The 20,175-nt window shown below is 51.7% G+C and overlaps 1 protein-coding gene across 1 annotated transcript in view; it reads right to left on the bottom strand.

Moving 5' to 3' along the window:
* RNF150 (ring finger protein 150) overlaps nt 1-20,175 on the bottom strand; it is a 421,265-nt gene that overhangs the window by 206,013 nt on the left and 195,077 nt on the right. The window lies entirely within an intron of this gene.

Below are 20,175 nucleotides of genomic sequence, written 5' to 3'. Positions count from 1 at the left end.
GCATGTCTGGCTTCAGTGTAAAGGCTACAAGATGAATTCAGGGAGGAACTTCCTTGCAACAGAACAAAATAAGAAATGGATTAACAGCAGCATTGGTAACTGAGAAATCTTCAACCATAGGGGTTCTGTTCTGATGGTTTTGCACCAAATGTTTGATGTATTTCTTTAGTGCTTTATCTGTTTTCGATATGCATAAGATTGTAAGGCAAAGTATATTGTATGTTCAAAGTTGTGGCAATCACGATTGCTTTTTAGGTCGAAGCACGACCTGCATTCAATGCGTAAGCATTGATTGCAGTGTGCTTCGACAACTATTGCTACCTGTTTTTGGGAATGTGGACAGGAGAGGGTGCACGAGCGCAGATCTGCTCAGTTTGGACCTCGTGAGCGCGCACGGCGCCGTGCCCCTCTCCTGCCTCATTCCCTTGCGCAAACACTCTACACTCACGCATGCGCACATACACACACTGCATACACACACGCACCCTCCCTTACACAGACACACGCGCACACAGACAGACAGACGCACGCACAGACACACTCAAACAGACACACACGCGTACACCCCACCCCCACTAACCCCTCCTCTCCCTCAACACACTCACCTGTTCTGGCGGTGCTCGGCGGCGGTTCTGCCTCTCGGGCGGCGGTAGCGCTTTGCGGGGCTCTCTCACCACATGAGAGCCCCGCCTTCCCCATGCGCCCGTCCGCTCTTCACCCGGTCCCCCATCTCGGGACCGGGACTGAATCCGGAGACTTCGTGGCTCTCTCTCGCTCTCTCCGCGATGGGGCGGGACTTCCGGTTGGGGCCGCGATGGGATACGCCAGCTGCCCAACCGCTTCCGGGTCGTCGCAGGCAGCGCGGCGGCCCGGCGGGGACTTGTTTCAAGCCTGCCGTGTTTGCCTCTTGCAGGTCGCCGAGCCTGAGTGTGTGGGCTGCTGTCTGAGGGAGAGGAGGAGGCGGAGGCGGGCTCTGGAGAAGTTTTGCAGGCTCAGCTTTCAGCAGCGGCGGCGGCACACGGATCTCGCTTCTCCAGGCTCGGACTGCCCTGTGACTTGGATTTACCCACCGCGACCGTCCGAGGGAAGGCGGCGAGGACTCGCACAGCACGGCCGGAGCCGAGGGCATGGGGGCGACACGGGGCTGGCTGATGCCCGCTTTACACACGCGGTGCCTGGTGGGGCTGGTGGCGGCTGCCCAGGAGCTGCTCCCCCGCCTCAGCTTCCAGTACGGTAAGCCGGCTGCTGTCTGCCAGTGTTTGTATTCATGAGCGGGCTGAAGGGAGTTTGAGGGGTTGGGGGTCATTCGCTTGCAGAAGCACAGCACCTATGAAATGTAGTGTTTGTCATGCATCCTGCCACTGCCGTGCTGTTCTGTGGAATTCGACGCTTGTGTAAGTGTAATGAGATAACTCAGTGGGTTAATGGCATTGCTCTACAAATTTACGCATGTCCTGAACATTACTAGTCCGTTCATTCTCTGGGTGCAGATAAAATAAGTCCCACTACACGAGAAGGAAGCCACGAGGCGCTGCCGCCGGTTCTGTGCTATCTGTCAGGGTGTGCAGGGTCTCTGGCACGAGGGCTACTCTAAAAGATGTCTAAAGGCTTCATCCTGGCATTTGATGTCTTTCTCCCAAGCAGATGTTGCAAGAGCACTGTTTGTTCTCTGATGATAAAAACGCATGCACACAGAGGCGTCGCTGCCGCTTGCACTGTCCCCCTCCTGGGCGCTCTTCCTTGTTGTAACAACCCTGGTTCTAGAGTGAGCTGTAAGTGAGCCTCGGACATCCCCTTCGGTCTGGGCACAGTGAGGGGTGCCTTTAATGAAAGCGTAAAAGTAAACAGCAGAGTTTGGGGCTGAGGCAGCAGCGGGCGCTCCCTCGGCAGCTGCTGACCTGCTTTCCCGAGGCTCTGAACAAGCAGAGCGTCTCAAATTGTCGAGTTTACTTTTTTTGCTTGCGATCTCTGTGTGATTTTTAAATGTCATTGGGGAGACCGAGAGTCATCGTGTTTTTTTTCTTTTCTTGAAGGGGGTAAGGGGTGAGTTGCACACTAATGTGACTAGGTAACAATTGTAATTCATTTGTGTGGTAGGAAATACACGTTCCCATATGTGGTGCGCACAGTAAATCTAGTGTGAAAAGCATGTCACAGAGACCCCACGCATGCATTCCCGAGTTTCATTTGTTAAACGGATCCATAGTGGCAGCTGTAGTAAGTTCTTCTCATATTGTCGCCTGGTTGTATCTTCCATTGGGGTGAATAGGTCTTTCATACAAGACACTTCTCCCCTCAGCAGGAAGTTTTTTTTATTTTGAATGCTATCCACAGACAAGGAGGCAAGACTTGGTATATTTAGCAGCCTCCACCCTTGGTTTCATGCGCTTAGAATCTTAGGCAGTGAGGCGCTACAGAGACCAGTTAGCCACTCTGCTTCAAGAATGTCTTTGGAAAACAAAAATGTCATGTGGATATTTAAATGGCAAGACACAGTCCAGTTTGTACCAGCGTTAAATGGCTATTGTTATCATTAGCACTATGAGTTGTAGTGCACTTACCTTCTGTACCCACCGCTTTCCCTCCTCTGTCCCCACTTTATAGAGTAATTGCCATTATTAGCCTGTCCTTTGTATACAGTTGCTACTGTGTTCCCCATTGTATCGTTGTTTTTACTATTAATGATTTGGGGAAAGAGTTCTATTGGGTGGGTAATGTCCCAGGTGCGTCACCGGGAGACCTGCTTTCTCACCCTGGCATCCCCCAGTGAATGCTGTTAGATTTCCACAGCGCATACTGTGCCATGAGGATGGCCTCGTAGCGTTGTCGGGAGTATTCTGGTGCCATCACACCCTGGTCTCCAGGGTACGATCACAGCTAAACGCCTGATTTCTGGTTGTGTAACTTGAAGCATCAGTGATAGAGGCGTGGTCCACGTGCTGTGTCCTGTCTGCATGAATCAGTCATGTGTGTGCTGTAGCGGGCGGCAGCATTTCATGCGTGTGTGCAGGCGCTAGTTGAAGCGCGGTGTCCTGTTCAGGATGTACGCTTGCCCTCCACCGGGCTAACTCCGGGGTGTAGCATGGCTGTTTGCCTTTATTGTATTGTTGTGTCATTGCTGTGTGTTATTCAGTTGTGGGATGCTGGTCACCTCATCCATCCAGTCATCGGGGGCTCTGAGTTCCGCAGCTACCATGAACCGAATATTTGCATAATAATACTAGGTATGGGATGTGAAAGTCTCTTTTATTGTCGGCTGCTTTCTTCTCGGGTTTTACTTTCACATTAGTACTCTGGTGTTTACCTCCTGCCTTCTCTCACTGACCCTTTCTCGACGGTCTCTAGGGGCGGGGCTGCCTGCATGAACTCTGCCTCCTGTAAACACTCGCTGCCTTTTAAACGCCGTCCCTGCCAGCCCGGAGGCTCCTGTTTTCGCACAGCCCCGGGGGAGGCGGCCCGCTTCTAGTCACTCCCACATCTAGGGGGAAATAATTGGCCACAGGCGTGGTTACCGTGCCAGGCTGAGGGCCGCAACGAGCACTTTAACCATGGGATTCAATGCGTAACTAACCTAAGCCCTGTCACAATCCAAGGCGAGCACCCGCGGTGTGTGACTGGAAGAAACACTTACTTAGACACTCTAAGCACATGCCCGATCACCTAATATATTCAGACGGGTACTAGCTGACTCCATGCCACCAGGACCGACCTTGGGGTTTCCACCTACAAACAATTGTAAAGTCGAACTTCGGTGCGGTTTGATTATTTGAAGTGGATTAGGACTACAACTCCCAGAAGGCACTAGGTTGTTGTTGCAATGTCTTCTATGTGGTATCTCGGTGAGATGGATGGAGCAAATGTAAATCTATAATACCATAAAACTAACCTGACTATTTCTGTGCCAGTCTTAGACACACATTCACCTCCTGCCCGCCACCCACTACAGGACCCAGCTGCTCGCGTAGCAGCAAACCTTCAATCCTGGGGCTGCTTGATGCCTGCATAAGATCCTTCCTCCAACCTCTGATCAAATTTCGGTCCCACACTTACTGAACAAATACATAGCTAACCAGGCACCGAATCACCTAACCATTGCGACCTATCCTCTGTGGCACCCAATATATTGGTATCTCCTCCCTCAAGGAGTGCAAGGATTAAGTGTAGGTGACCAGTAGATGTGGCATGTCCCACTACTACACCTAGAAATCCATTGAACATTACTGGTTGATCTGGATAATGTTTAAAACCTCTTCAAAAGTGTCTGCAGTGTGGCGGCCTCTACTAGGAAGAAAGTGCATCCCTTCTGAGGGTGCCATTTAAAAGCAAGTGGACAGGGAATCTTCCTTCAGATATTCACATTGGGAGGCCTGTGGGCCAGATAGGTGAGGGAATGACCGAAAAATTCACAATATTGATATATTGAAATGACGAGTCATTTAATCCCCTCATTTCAAGATGAAATTGGGGCATGCAGTGGCAGAATCATAATGTATAAAGGTTTTAATCCAGGCAAAGCAGCTAAAAACAGCAATATATATTGAAGTCTCTTTTAATACAGTGTTATTTTAGTGGTGCACTATTCTCTAAACAGAGTAATTTGAGTTTTCAGTTTGTAATATAACCAAGTTTGCACATTAGGGACTTTTGGAGATCTGTACAACACACTCAACATAACTACAGATTATGCAGACTAGCGATTGCATTATGCACCTTTTTCCTTTGTGATGGCTAGTGGATTTGAGCCTCCTCTTACAAGTACTCTTCGGTATGCCGGATGGCATAATGGACCCATCAGGAGCCATTTCAGTTCTTTTTAGGTCGAGCCTGGAATTCGCATCCAAAGGTTGCGGTCCAGGTGGAGAACTATAGCTAGCTGACTCGGGGGAATGAAGGACAAGAAAGTGCCACGCGCTTCTCTCCGGCTGGATTTCACTGCGTGCACGCGCACCCACATTCACGCATGCGCACAGCCACACGCATACACAGCCACACGCATACACAGGCGCATACACAGGCACACACACACACCCCTCCCCCCCACAGTCACACACACACACACACGCACAGACTCCAAGACACATACATACACGCACGCTCACCCACAGCCCCCCCCCCACCGCCGCACGCGCGCACACACACATGCCCCCCGCCCTCGCAGCTCAGCAACAAGGCGAAGCCCCCTCACCGGCTTCCTTGGTGCGGCGGCTGGCTCTCCTCATCGGCAGCTGCAGGGTCCGGCAGCAGGACTCTTCCTCCCTCCTTCGGCACCAGGGCGCAGGGTAGGCTCCTGCCTGCTCCGGTGCTCCAAACAGCCGCGGCTCTTCCGTGGGAGGCGGGGTAGGCTCTCGCCCTCCTACTTCCTGTTTCCGGTTGTCCCGCCCGGCCTGCCTGACTTCCTGGTCGCAGGCCGGCGGCGATGTTCCGTTTGTACCGGGCTCAGGCCCGCACCATCGCGCTGCCTGTACTGTGCAGCACTATGCAGGGATGTCCCTTTCCCACCATGTTCCTCCCAGGCCAGCTGTTGTGGGACGGCCTGACATGGATGTGTTCTTAATTCTAGATTAGATTGTATTACTAAATGCACGCAGTTTAGCCATTTGAAAGCGTATGTAAATCCAACTCGAACACGAGGGGGCGCGTTTAATCATTCCTTACGCCATTCCATAGCACTTCAGCGCTTTCTCTTTAAATTGTGTTTATTATCCTAATTATTTCCGAATGTGCAGCTTGCAAGCGAGGCTGCTGACGCAGGTCTTCCAAACCGCAGATGTAACGTCCTGCTGCAACAAAACCCTAACCTTCTGGGCAGCGGTCCACACGAGTGCCACGTGTGATCCTCGCCATGGGCACTTCTGGGGAAGGCCAGGTGAAGCTGTTTGGCACAAGCTACTGTTTATATCTGGATTGCACTGGGCTTTTGAAACGACTCACTTGGATGAAGTGCAAGATTACATTCAAAATGAAAACACTGCCGATGACTTGAGTGTGTCATGTGAGTAGCTCCTAAGTATACTTTACTGTTTTTTTGCTCGCTTTATTATGGCAGCCTGCTTGGGAAGAAATGATTCCTGTTGAGACTGTGGAGACCTCTCCTGATTGATTTGAGTGTTACAGCAGACCAAATCACGGCAAAGCTGTGCGATCACGCTTTTGTGCCTTCCGCCATTCAAAGCAAAAGTTGAAAATAACGTCATGTGTGCATACCCTCTATCTGAACAAGGCGTTATCATGCGAAGCACGTGGGCATCTACAAGATAATTAGTAATCACATTGTTTATTTAATTACTTGAAGGCTGTTATGAAGTTAGCACACTAGTAGCTGGGAGTGGGAGGAGCTAGGGGGCGAGAGGAAGAGGAGGAGTGGACGCAGGATATAGTTAGTTAGAGCAGGGACAAGGTAGGAGTAACATGCAAGTAATAAAGCTCCAGTTAACACCATAATAGTGGTTGTATTTATTGTAGCTGGATGCTACAACTGGCGACGAGGAGTGGGATTGAGCAAACTCCACTGTGCAGAGCCTCGAGAAAACGCCTTGCCCCCAGCAGCTGTCGCGCTGAAAACGCACTGCACACTGGAAGCGTGTGTCCCAAGTGCAGAGCTGGTAAGCAGGAATCGGGAGCCCACTCCGACCCTGTGGAGTGCCCCAGAGGCGTGGACGGCGCCCACGACGTGCTGCCAGCAAGCGCTGCTGAGAGCGCTGAGATTCGAGTCCGAGCGAAATCGGACGTCGGAAAACCTCACGCCCGATGCGTGAGGTTTGGGAGGCCATCGGCGGAAGAACGCGGGAACTGTTGAGGCAAGTCGGGAGCCCACCCCGATCTCACCTGATGTCCGTGGTGGTGGTGGAGAAGTGAATCCTGGCGTGGACCGCCCCAGAAGCCGACCGCCGGTGAGTCCTGAGTGCCCCCGAGTGAATGAGCCTGGAGAGCCAGCCTCGTGTGTGCCTGCAAGGACGGCGGCCATTTTGAAGTCAGGCGCCTAGTAAGGACAACCCTGTGCAAGGCAACGGCGGCCATTTTGAAGTCAGGCGCTGGGGAAAAGACAAGCATTGGTAAAGCAAACAAGCATTGGCGACTACAAGAAACAAGCATTGGCTAAGTAAACAAGCATTGGCGACTGAAAGAAACAAGCATTGGTAAAGCAAACGAGCATTGGCGACTACAAGAAACAAGCATTGGCAAAGTAAACAAGCATTGGCGACTGAACGAAACAAGCGGTGGCAAAGCAAACAAGCATTGGCGACTGAAAGGAACACGCAGTGGAAAATAAATAAGCACTGGCAAAGACAAGTGAGATCGCTGCAGAATGTCCGACGAAGATGCTCAACTTCCACCCAGTGGATCGCTTTTGCGAGCGCCCGCTCCTATCAAGGTAACAACGGAAGGGAGCATGGGCCCCAAATGGCAAGAGTGGCTGGAAGAGTTTGAAGATTATATTGAAGGTTCGGACATCACTGATGAGAAAAAGAAACTGATTGCTCTGCGCAACTTGGCGGGGCGAGAGATAGTCAAGATACTCAAAGACCTGCCCGCTGCCGACGTAGATACTTATGTTAAAGCGTGTGAGGTCCTGAACAAGAAGTTTCTTCACAAGAGAAATGTAGACTATGAACGACACACATTTCACTCCGCTAGGCAAGGGAAGGATGAGCCCATGAGTGCCTTCATGGTGCGTCTGCGGAGACTAGCCAAGTACTGTGAATTTGATTCTTTCTCTACTGACGCTGCCATCAAATCCCAAATAATAGACGGATGTCATTCGGATCAACTTAGGAGGCGACTACTGAGGAAACCGCATGGATTGGATGAAATAGAGGAGATGACACGAGCTTATGATCAGGCGGAGAAGTACGCCGCCGTCATGGAAACGGAACGCAAAGGGAGTCATGAACAGGCGCGACGCGTACACGCCAGGAGTGACAGTCGAAGAAGCTCCAGAGACAAACAATGGAGGTCGCACACGTCCTCCCGTCAAGAGCAATCAGGCTATCAACGTCGAGAACCATGGAGGAAGGAGAGACGACAGGAAAGAGTGAGAAAGTGCTACCGATGTGGGTATGATTACCCTCATGTGGACAACTGCCCGGCCATGGGCCAGAGATGTCGAAAGTGTGGCCGCACTAACCACTTCGAAGCAATGTGTGGGGATTACAACAAAGAGAAACGAAGCGGCCACTCAGGTACTACACGATCTGACACACGAAGCAGAGCTCCAAGAGTGTCGCGGTCCGACACTCGAAGACACCATGCGCGAGCTGTCCAAGATCAGAAGGAACAGTCCCCTGGATCGTCACATTCCAGCAGAGAGTCACGTCGGTCTCGGTGGGAGAGGAGGTCACCTTCCAGAGAATCCAGACCTTCGTCCCGAGACTCTGTTTACACCATTGAATACCTGAATTTGGCAGCAGACCCGGACCAGCTTAAGAGATACCCTCGGCTGGACATCAAAGTTGGAAATCACGACTCTAAGTTTGTGCTAGACTCTGGTGCCTCCTTAAACTACATTCCAGTTACTGAATATGAAAGGATGAGTCCACGACCTCCCCTGACATTTGCACCTGTGAGAGTTTTCACGTGGATGGCTAAGAAGCCACTTCCCTGCATGGGGAAATTCTCAACGACGCTTACACACGACAACACAACTATATCAGCAGTCATCCATGTTATCAAGGGCCCTGAAGCAGACTGTCTTTTGAGCCTACCAACTGCTGAACGACTCCACCTGGTAGAAATTCTTTTCAAAGTTAGCGACATCCGAGACGTGACTCGCCTGTTTCCCAGGTTGTTTCAAGGTCTGGGCAAATTGAAAGACTGTCAAGTGCGACTGCACATCAACGAACAAGTCAGGCCTGTCGCCCAACACCCTCGGCGGGTACCATTTCACCTACAGGCCGCTGTTGAGGAAGAACTCCAAGATTTGTTGGCTGCGGACATCATCGAACGCACTGATGGCCCGACCCCATGGGTTTCGCCGGTCGTCATCGTTCCCAAAAAAGGCACGGCCAACAAAGTCAGACTCTGTGTGGACATGCGCTTGCTCAACACTGCGATAGAACGAGAGCGGCACCCGGGGCAACACTTGAGCGACATGATCGCAGCACTTAATGGAGCCACTGTGTTTTCCAAATTGGATTTGAATAAAGGTTACCATCAACTGGAATTGGAAGCAGGGTCTAGATATATCACCACTTTTGCAACTCACCTGGGGTTGTTTAGATATAAAAGACTGAGCTTCGGTGTGTCCTCGGCGGCCGAGATATTTCAGGAAATGATTCGGCAAGTCATTCAAAATATTCCAAACACGCTCAACTATAGCGATGACATCCTTGTCTATGGTTCGGACGTCAGAGAACACGACATTGCACTCAATCGTGTCTGCCATGCCTTATTGGCAGCCAACTTGACTCTGAACAAAGAAAAATGCGAGTTTCACCAGGCCACGCTGAAGTTCTTCGGTCACATCTTTTCTGGTGCCGGCATGAAACCTGATCCTGACAAAATTGTGACTTTAAACAACACCAAGAGTCCCCGAGATGTCAGCGACCTCAGATCGTTCCTGGGAATGGCCAGTTATTGTGCTCGCTACATTAAGGATTACGCTACGATCAGCCACCCCCTCCGCATGCTAACCAAGCAGGGTCAGCCTTTTGAATGGACTCCCCAATGTGAGCAGGCATTCAAGGAAATCAAGAAAGCGGTGGAATCGGCGAATCACTTGTCATATTTCAACCCAAAGCGAAAAACTGAAATAACTGTAGATGCAAGTCCGGTGGGACTGGGAGCGATCCTGGCACAATATGAAAATGACTCAGATCAACGCCGCATCATTGCCTACGCGAGTCGTAGTCTGACTGAGCCGGAACGAGCCTACTCCCAACCCGAAAAGGAGAGCCTAGCCATGGTATGGGCATGTGAACATTTTCATGTCTTTATTTATGGAAAAAATTTCACCCTAATTACAGATCATCAAGCTCTCATCACCATCTATGGAAATCCAAGATCCAAGATGTATGTATGTATTTATTGCTTATTGAGCGCAGCTGTCACCCAAAGGGTATCCTGGCGCTGAGACCTAACCATGCATCTATTAAAAAGCTACATTACTCTGGGGAACAAGTAGGTTTTAAGGCTCTTTTTAAAAGTGAGCAGATCAGGGCAACTCCTTAATGTCAAGGGGAGAGTATTCCACAACGTGGCAGCCGCGAAACTAAAAGCGCGACCACCCATTCTCGTTCTATTGATTTTGGGGACTCTTGCCAGAAACGCCGAAGATGATCTTAAAGGTCTGGCTGCCTGATACCAGAGGAAGAGAGTCTGGAGAGGTATTGGTCCCAGTCCATGCAGGGCCCTAAAAACAAGGCAGAGAGCCTTAAACGCAATTCTCTGCTGGACTGGGAGCCAGTGCAAATCGGCCAAAGCTGCCGATGAAGAGGCGGACCGTGGTCGAGACAGGGCCAGTTTAGCGGCCAAGATGCCCCCGAGGATCGAAAGGTGGGGCCTACGGTTACAAGAATATACCTTCACTATACTTCACAAACCAGGGAAGTCTGAAAATCCAGCGGACTACATGTCCCGGCATCCTCTCCCATCATCAGCTTCCAGATCCTCCATTGCGGAAGAGTACATTCATTTTGTAACAGATCAAGCTCTTCCTCCAGCTATCCCTATGGAGACTATTCGGGAGATTACAGCACAGGATGTCATCTTGCAGAGAGTTCTTCACAAAATCCGCAACAATCGATGGAGGCATGATCCTCAGGACGATAAAGCTGATTGATCCCTTGACTCAACGTGAACTACAAGCCTTCCGGCATGTGAGTGGTGAGCTTTCAGTCACGACTGATGGCATATTGTTGCGTGATCAGAGGATTGTAATTCCTACTCAACTGAGACAAGGAGTGGTTGCTCTTGCACATGAAGGACATCGAGGAATAGTGTCGACCAAACGAGCACTAAGGGAACGAGTGTGGTTTCCGTTCCTCGATCAACTAGTGGAAGCCACCTTGAAAGATTGCCATCTCTGCCAACTCACCAGCAAGGGCGATCCTCCAGCTCCCTTACATATGACCAGCCTGCCCAGTGGTGTGTGGCAAGAAATCGCCATAGACTTTTATGGACCCCTGTCATCGGGCAAATATGTGCTGGCCATCATCGATGAGTATTCCAGGTACCCCATTGCCTGTTTTGTGTCATCCACGAACACTGCCAGTACTCTCAAAGTCCTTGATGAAGTCTTTGCAACGTGGGGAGTTCCCAAGATCGTTAAATCAGACAACGGACCTCCTTTCAACGGAAATGACTTTGCTGCTTTTGCGAAGCACCTAGACTTTCATCACCGCAGGATCACGCCTCTCTGGCCACAGGCGAATGGGACAATTGAGAGGTTCATGGCGACACTCAAAAAGACCTTCCAACATGCTACCGTGGAAGGCAGAGACTTGCAAACAGCACTCAATGAGGTCCTTCGAGCTTATCGTACAACTCCTCATGCTACGACTGGCCAATGCCCGGCGACTCTCATGCTGGGACGTCCCATGAGGAATCGCATTCCCACGTGGGATGGAGCCCTGGAAGCATCATCATCTGAGAAGGACCCGTGGGAAATAAGAGCCACTGATGACCGCAACAAAAGAAAAATGAAGGCCTATGCAGACAACCGGAGGAGAGCACGGTCATTATCATTACATGAAGGGGACAATGTCATCGTCAAGCAAGAGACGCAGAAAAAGACTGACTGTCCATTCAAGGATGAACCGCTGGTGGTCACCAGAAGAAAAGGGACTATGGTAACTGCGGAGTCCGAGCAGCGGCGAGTTACGAGAAACATCTCGCACTTTAAGAAACTGCCAACAGACACCTCAAGAACCATGATGAGTGACATGGACAATCCCAGAGTTGAAGAACCACAGCCAAATGGTCAAGAGAACATTGCTCCGATCACTTAGACACTGAGTACTGATGGTCTGAGAGCCAGGTCGCCACGACCTCATCGTGACGTACGTCCACCCAAGAGACTGATCGAGGAGATGGACTAAGAAGTCAATATGCTCTGTTTGTTTTGTTACAAAAGGGGGAGATGTTGTGAAGTTAGCACACTAGTAGCTGGGAGTGGGAGGAGCTAGGGGGCGAGAGGAAGAGGAGGAGTGGACGCAGGATATAGTTAGTTAGAGCAGGGACAATGTAGGAGTAACATGCAAGTAATAAAGCTCCAGTTAACACCATAATAGTGGTTGTATTTATTGTAGCTGGATGCTACAAAGGCATTTACAATGGTGATCCTAGTCCGGGGGAATTAAAAATGCTTCAAGCAGAACAAGGAACATATTCTGAACCATGATCCACTTACCATGTGCCACTTACATGCTCCAAGCATGTGACATGCTCACACTGCTTCACAAACCATAACACACACAGCCAATTTAACTAACACCCACGGGTCTGGTGGCTCAGTGGACTAATGCGTCTACTGCAGGGGCCTGTGTTCGACCTCATGGTCACAGGTTCAAATCCCGGCGGGTCCACTCAGCCTTTCATCCATTTGGGGTCGATAAAATGAGTACCATTGAGTTGGGTAACAACAAACATCTGTTATTTCAGCGCCAAGATGCCCGTAGTGGTGAACGTGCGCTTTACAAATACTCATGTTATGTTATGTTATATAATTTACACAGCACAATGCCACAGAACCTCTCATGAGCACACTTATCTCAACACACCTACAATAATGTAACCTTATACACAGCAGAACATGTACCGTTACACATACACTATTATTCTATAACACATACTCTTGCATAAACAAGTCCCATCCCACACAGTCGCACATATACAGGCTCACACACCTTTTAATGGTAGCTTTTAGTCTTGATCATATTGCACGTACTGTTCTTTTGCAGTATGTGATGAAATGTACACTCACTGCTACCTGAATTCTGCAGGCGGAGAGGGGTTGGGTGTGTGTCTGTCCGCTTTGGCACTCTTAATGCTGCCGCCTGCCTGTACATCTTTGTTTTAGATAAACTTGTAATGTTGCTGCCAATGGTGTACCCGTGTTCTAGGTAATGCTTGGTAAAAAATATAGTGGGAGGTTACCCAGGAGTATGATTTTGGACTGATTTATTCTGTGGCACGAACCGGTCTTCACCAGAAAGGAGACAAGACCGTTAAAATCCTTTGATAGTGTCTTTGAGTGATGATGTTTTAGTTAAGTATATTTAATGTAATGTTTACCTCGGAAAAGGTGACCTATGCAATATTTAGCAGGCATATTTTGAGTCTATTTGAGTGGATTTGGCATTTGAAGCACACTAAACTCTTTGCTTGTTCCTGTTGACCTGAAAGTGCCACTTTGGGTATAATGCTGCATTATGCTCTTTTTTAACATATGTAAAAGGAATGCTTTGGCTTTTGTTTAACATCGGCACGAGTAATACGTACTTGTCAAGTGGCAGTTTCCAAACCTATCGCCCAATAACGCACAACAGTTACATCAAAGAACACATACTGCTAAAACGAGGCAGACCTATTGGCGTTGCCCTTGCATGTTTTCTACGGCCCCTGCAAGGCATGTATATAAATTACCTGCAGTTTCCTGACAGCACCGTTCCCCATTTGTGTGTGTTAGTTATTGACTGTATATGCTTTTATTATTACTTTGAAATCCTTCACTCCTTCAAGGTGCTCATTTTTATACAAACAAAACTTAACTACTGCATAAAAAAAACATTGCCATTTACAATACTAAACGCTCAAACTTTTCTAATGCGAGACCTATTGCATTGCAAATACTTGTTTAATAATTATGCTAGTTTCTTGAAACATCATTACATAAGCTAACACTTCTTCCTTCAACTTAACTGTTTGAGATAGTAAACATTCTCTTGGTGTTCACGACAGGAGAAGAATTAGCCTGGATAACGATTGCTCCATCTTGTTTGGAAGGTGCATGCATTACTCAACAATGTCGAGTCTCCAGCAGGTTGTAGGCGAGGATACCATTGAGAGATGGGTTGGGATAGCTATTCCCATACATATGTTTCTGCTTCTGCTTCTGACTCCTTTGTACTGCTTGGCAGCCCCTGTGTTGCAACAAATCTGACTTCTGGACGTTTCACACCAAGCCCACCTTTAGCTTTGATTTGTGCTAGTTTGTAGTGGTTGTGTCCTTTATGAATAATGTCATAGTTCGCTTTAAGTTTTGAATGAACTTAGTATGAACATTTTGTGACCCCACTTCCTACAAAGATGGAGGCTGTGCAGGTGTGAGCACGTGTCTCTGTCTGTGTTTCCAGCTGTGTCTCCGTCTGTCTGAATTTGCACTATTGCTATCCGCATTTACTTGGTGAAATGGCAGCACTGGGTGGGATTTAAATTCCATTGCAGTTCGTGTTCACAGACCTGGTTTTATTAGGGCTCGGGCCTAGGCCTCCACTTCGTGGAGGCGGAGCTTGCGAGCCCTAATGTGTTCAATGCAGAAAGGGGTCCAGGCTGGCACATTCCTTACTTTTTTATGGAATCTGCCTAGTGATTCGTCTTCGCTGTGCTGTGTATTTAGTAGTGTTGACCTGATAGGCTGTAAGTAATTTACTGGTGCCCGATGTGGCATATTCTGTGCGAGAACGAGCACGGCAGAGTGATTAATCTTAATTAGGAGCTGTCAGAGTGGCCGTGTAATGCAATCCAGATGGTGCGAGCGCTGCATAAAGTGTTCGGCAGAAGAATACATAAATCCTCAATTACCAGCTGTCCGAGGTGCCGGTAATAGGCAGATGGTGGTGGGAGCGTGTGCACTGCTGTGTTTTTTGTAGAGAATCACATGCATCAGATCTGGTGCGTAGTGCAGAGGCGTAGTGCGTAGTGCAGAGGTGTAGTGCATAGTGCAGAGGCGTAGTGCGTAGAGCAGAGGCGTAGTGCATAGGCGTAGTGCAGAGTGCAGAGTGCAGAGTGCGTAGTGCAGAGGCGTAGTGCAGAGGCGTAGTGCAGAGGCGTAGTGCGTAGTGCAGAGGCGTAGTGCAGAGGCGTAGTGCGTAGTGCAGAGGCGTAGTGCAGAGGCGTAGTGCGTAGTGCAGAGGCGTAGTGCAGAGGCGTAGTGCGTAGTGCAGAGGCGTAGTGCAGAGGCGTAGGGCGTAGTGCAGAGGCATAGTGCAGAGGCGTAGTGCGTAGTGCAGAGTGCGTAGTGCAGAGTGCGTAGTGCAGAGTGCGTAGTGCGTAGTGCAGAGGCGTAGTGCAGAGGCATAGTGCGTAGTGCAGAGGCGTAGTGCGTAGTGCAGAGGCGTAGTGCAGAGGCGTAGTGCTGAGGCGTAGTGCGTAGTGCAGAGGCGTAGTGCGTAGTGCAGAGGCGTAGTGCGTAGTGCAGAGGCGTAGTGCGTAGTGCAGAGGCGTAGTGCGTAGTGCAGAGGCGTAGTGCGTAGTGCGTAGTGCAGAGGCGTAGTGCAGAGGCGTAGTGCAGAGGCGTAGTGCATAGGCGTAGTGCAGAGTGCGTAGTGCAGAGTGCGTAGTGCAGAGTGCGTAGTGCAGAGGCGTAGTGCAGAGGCGTAGTGCGTAGTGCAGAGGCGTAGTGCGTAGTGCAGAGGCGTAGTGCGTAGTGCAGAGGCGTAGTGCGTAGTGCAGAGGCGTAGTGCGTAGTGCAGAGGCGTAGTGCGTAGTGCAGAGGCGTAGTGCAGAGGCGTAGTGCGTAGTGCAGAGGCAGAGTGCAGAGGCATAGTGCGTAGTGCAGAGGCGTAGTGCGTAGTGCAGAGGCGTAGTGCGTAGTGCAGAGACGTAGTGCGTAGTGCAGAGGCATAGTGCGTAGTGCAGAGGCAGAGTGCAGAGGCGTAGTGCAGAGGCGTAGTGCGTAGTGCAGAGGCGTAGTGCGTAGTGCAGAGGCGTAGTGCGTAGTGCAGAGGCGTAGTGCGTAGTGCAGAGGCGTAGTGCGTAGTGCAGAGGCGTAGTGCGTAGTGCAGAGGCGTAGTGCGTAGTGCAGAGGCGTAGTGCGTAGTGCAGAGGCGTAGTGCGTAGTGCAGAGTGCAGAGGCGTAGTGCAGAGGCGTAGTGCAGAGTGCGTAGTGCAGAGGCGTAGTGCGTAGTGCAGAGGCGTAGTGCGTAGTGCAGAGGCGTAGTGCGTAGTGCAGAGGCGTAGTGCGTAGTGCAGAGGCGTAGTGCAGAGTGCAGAGGCGTAGTGCGTAGTGCAGAGGCGTAGTGCGTAGTGCAGAGGGGTAGTGCGTAGTGCAGAGGCGTAGTGCAGCGGCGTAGTGCGTAGTGCATAGGCGTAGTGCGTAGTGCAGAGGCGTAGTGCGTAGTGCAGAGGCGTAGTCCGTAGTGCAGAGGCGTAGTGCGTAGTGCAGAGGCGTAGTGCAGAGGCGTAGTGCAGAGGCGTAGTGCAGAGGCGTAGTGCAGAGGCGTAGTGCAGAGGCGTAGTGCAGAGTGCAGAGGCGTAGTGCAGAGTGCAGAGGCGTAGTGCAAAGTGCAGAGGCGTAGTGCGTAGTGCAGAGGCGTAGTGCGTAGTGCAGAGTGCAGAGGCGTAGTGCAGAGGGGTAGTGCGTAGTGCAGAGGCGTGGTGCGTAGTGCAGAGGCGTGGTGCGTAGTGCAGAGGCGTAGTGCGTAGTGCAGAGGCGTAGTGCGTAGTGCAGAGGCGTAGTGCGTAGTGCAGAGGCGTAGTGCAGAGGCGTAGTGCAGAGGCGTAGTGCGTAGTGCAGAGGCGTAGTGCAGAGGCGTAGTGCAGAGGCGTAGTGCAGAGGCGTAGTGCAGAGGCGTAGTGCAGAGGCGTAGTGCAGAGGCGTAGTGCGTAGTGCAGAGGCGTAGTGCGTAGTGCAGAGGCGTAGTGCAGAGGCGTAGTGCAGAGGCGTAGTGCAGAGTGCGTAGTGCAGAGGCGTAGTGCGTAGTGCAGAGGCGTAGTGCGTAGTGCAGAGGCGTAGTGCGTAGTGCAGAGGCGTAGTGCGTAGTGCAGAGGCGTAGTGCAGAGTGCAGAGGCGTAGTGCGTAGTGCAGAGGCGTAGTGCGTAGTGCAGAGGCGTAGTGCAGAGTGCGTAGTGCGTAGTGCAGAGGCGTTGTGCAGAGGCGTAGTGCGTAGTGCAGAGGCATAGTGCATAGTGCAGAGGCGTAGTGCATAGTGCAGAGGTGTAGTGCGTAGTGCAGAGGTGTAGTGCGTAGTGCAGAGGTGTAGTGCGTAGTGCAGAGGCGTTGTGCAGAGGCGTAGTGCGTAGTGCAGAGGCGTAGTGCGTAGTGCAGAGGCGTAGTGCGTAGTGCGTAGTGCAGAGGCGTAGTGCGTAGTGCAGAGGCGTAGTGCGTAGTGCAGAGGCGTAGTGCAGAGTGCGTAGTGCGTAGTGCAGAGGCGTTGTGCAGAGGCGTAGTGCGTAGTGCAGAGGCGTAGTGCGTAGTGCAGAGGCGTAGTGCAGAGTGCGTAGTGCGTAGTGCAGAGGCGTTGTGCAGAGGCGTAGTGCGTAGTGCAGAGGCGTAGTGCATAGTGCAGAGGCGTAGTGCATAGTGCAGAGGTGTAGTGCGTAGTGCAGAGGTGTAGTGCGTAGTGCAGAGGCGTAGTGCGTAGTGCAGAGGCGTAGTGCGTAGTGCAGAGGCGTAGTGCAGAGGCGTAGTGTGTAGTGCGTAGTACTGTAAGTAATTTACTCGTGCCCGATGTGGCATATTCTGTGCGAGAACGAGCACGGCAGAGTGATTAATCTTAATTAGGAGCTGTCAGAGTGGCCGTGTAATGCAATCCAGATGGTGCGAGCGCTGCATAAAGTGTTCGGCAGAAGAATACATAAATCCTCAATTACCAGCTGTCCGAGGTGCCGGTAATTGAAGGCAGATGGTGGTGGGAGCGTGTGCACTGCTGTGTTTTTTGTAGAGACTCACATGCATCAGATCTGGTGCGTAGTGCAGAGGCGTAGTGCGTAGTGCGTAGTGCATAGTGCAGAGGCGTAATGCGTAGTGCAGAGGCGTAGTGCGTAGTGCAGAGGCGTAGTGCATAGGCGAAGTGCAGAGTGCAGAGTGTGTAGTGCAGAGGCGTAGTGCGTAGTGCAGAGGCGTAGTGCAGAGGCGTAGTGCGTAGTGCAGAGGCGTAGTGCGTAGTGCAGAGGCGTAGTGCGTAGTGCAGAGGCGTAGTGCAGAGGCAGAGTGCGTAGTGCAGGGGCGTAGTGCAGAGGCGTAGTGCGTAGTGCAGAGGCGTAGTGCGTAGTGCAGAGGCGTAGTGCGTAGTGCAGAGGCGTAGTGCGTAGTGCAGAGGCGTAGTGCGTAGTGCAGAGGCGTAGTGCAGAGGCGTAGTGCATAGGCGTAGTGCAGAGTGCGTAGTGCGTAGTGCAGAGGCGTAGTGCAGAGGCGTAGTGCGTAGTGCAGAGGCGTAGTGCGTAGTGCAGAGGCGTAGTGCGTAGTGCAGAGGCGTAGTGCAGAGGCGTAGTGCGTAGTGCAGAGGCGTAGTGCAGAGTGCAGAGGCATAGTGCGTAGTGCAGAGGCATAGTGCGTAGTGCAGAGGCGTAGTGCAGAGGCGTAGTGCAGAGTGCAGAGGCGTAGTGCAGAGTGCAGAGGCGTAGTGCGTAGTGCAGAGGCGTAGTGCAGAGTGCAGAGGCATAGTGCGTAGTGCAGAGTGCAGAGGCGTAGTGCAGAGTGCAGAGGTGTAGTGCGTTGTGCAGAGGGGTAGTGCGTAGTGCAGAGGCGTAGTGCAGAGGCGTAGTGCAGAGGCGTAGTGCGTAGTGCAGAGGCGTAGTGCGTAGTGCAGAGGCGTAGTGCGTAGTGCAGAGGCGTAGTGCGTAGTGCAGAGGCGTAGTGCGTAGTGCAGAGGCGTAGTGCGTAGTGCAGAGGCGTAGTGCGTAGTGCAGAGGCGTAGTGCGTAGTGCAGAGGCGTAGTGCGTAGTGCAGAGGCGTAGTGCGTAGTGCAGAGGCGTAGTGCGTAGTGCAGAGGCAGAGTGCAGAGGCATAGTGCAGAGGCATAGTGCAGTGCAGAGGCGTAGTGCGTAGTGCAGAGGCGTAGTGCAGAGTGCAGAGGCGTAGTGCAGAGGGGTAGTGCGTATTGCAGAGGCGTAGTGCGTAGTGCAGAGGCGTAGTGCGTAGTGCAGAGGCGTAGTAAAGAGGCGTAGTGCAGAGGCGTAGTGCGTAGTGCAGAGGCGTAGTGCAGAGGCGTAGTGCGTAGTGCAGAGGCGTAGTGCAGAGGCATAGTGCGTAGTGCAGAGGCATAGTGCTTAGTGCAGAGGCATAGTGCTTAGTGCAGAGGCATAGTGCGTAGTGCAGAGGCATAGTGCTTAGTGCAGAGGCGTAGTGCTTAGTGCAGAGGCGTAGTACAGAGTGCAGAGGCGTAGTGCAGAGTGCAGAGGCGTAGTGTAGAGGCGTAGTGCAGAGGCGTAGTGCAGAGGCGTAGTGCAGAGGCGTAGTGCAGAGGCGTAGTGCAGAGGCGTAGTGCAGAGGCGTAGTGCAGAGGTGTAGTGCAGAGGCGTAGTGCAGAGGCGTAGTGCAGAGGCGTAGTGCAGAGGCGTTGTGCAGAGGCGTTGTGCAGAGGCGTAGTGCGTAGTGCAGAGGCGTAGTGCATAGTGCAGAGGCGTAGTGCATAGTGCAGAGGCGTAGTGCATAGTGCAGAGGCGTAGTGCATAGTGCAGAGGTGTAGTGCGTATTGCAGAGGCGTAGTGCAGAGGCATAGTGCGTAGTGCAGAGGCATAGTGCGTAGTGCAGAGGCATAGTGCTTAGTGCAGAGGCGTAGTGCTTAGTGCAGAGGCATAGTGCTTAGTGCAGAGGCGTAGTGCTTAGTGCAGAGGCGTAGTACAGAGTGCAGAGGCGTAGTGCAGAGTGCAGAGGCGTAGTGTAGAGGCGTAGTGCAGAGGCGTAGTGCAGAGGCGTAGTGCAGAGGCGTAGTGCAGAGGCGTAGTGCAGAGGCGTAGTGCAGAGGCGTAGTGCAGAGTGCGTAGTGCAGAGTGCGTTGTGCAGAGGCGTTGTGCAGAGGCGTTGTGCAGAGGCGTAGTGCGTAGTGCAGAGGCGTAGTGCATAGTGCAGAGGCGTAGTGCATAGTGCAGAGGCGTAGTGCATAGTGCAGAGGTGTAGTGCGTATTGCAGAGGCGTAGTGCAGAGGCATAGTGCGTAGTGCAGAGGCGTAGTGCGTAGTGCAGAGGCGTAGTGCAGAGTGCAGAGGTGTAGTGCAGAGGCGTAGTGCGTAGTGCAGAGTGCAGAGGCGTAGTGCAGAGGCGTAGTGCAGAGGCGTAGTGCAGAGGCGTACGTAGTGC

The sequence above is a fragment of the Lissotriton helveticus genome, chromosome 2_1, assembly GCF_964261635.1.
Source record: "Lissotriton helveticus chromosome 2_1, aLisHel1.1, whole genome shotgun sequence".
NCBI lineage: Eukaryota > Metazoa > Chordata > Amphibia > Caudata > Salamandridae > Lissotriton > Lissotriton helveticus.
This window is presented reverse-complemented; position numbering and strand designations above follow the sequence as displayed.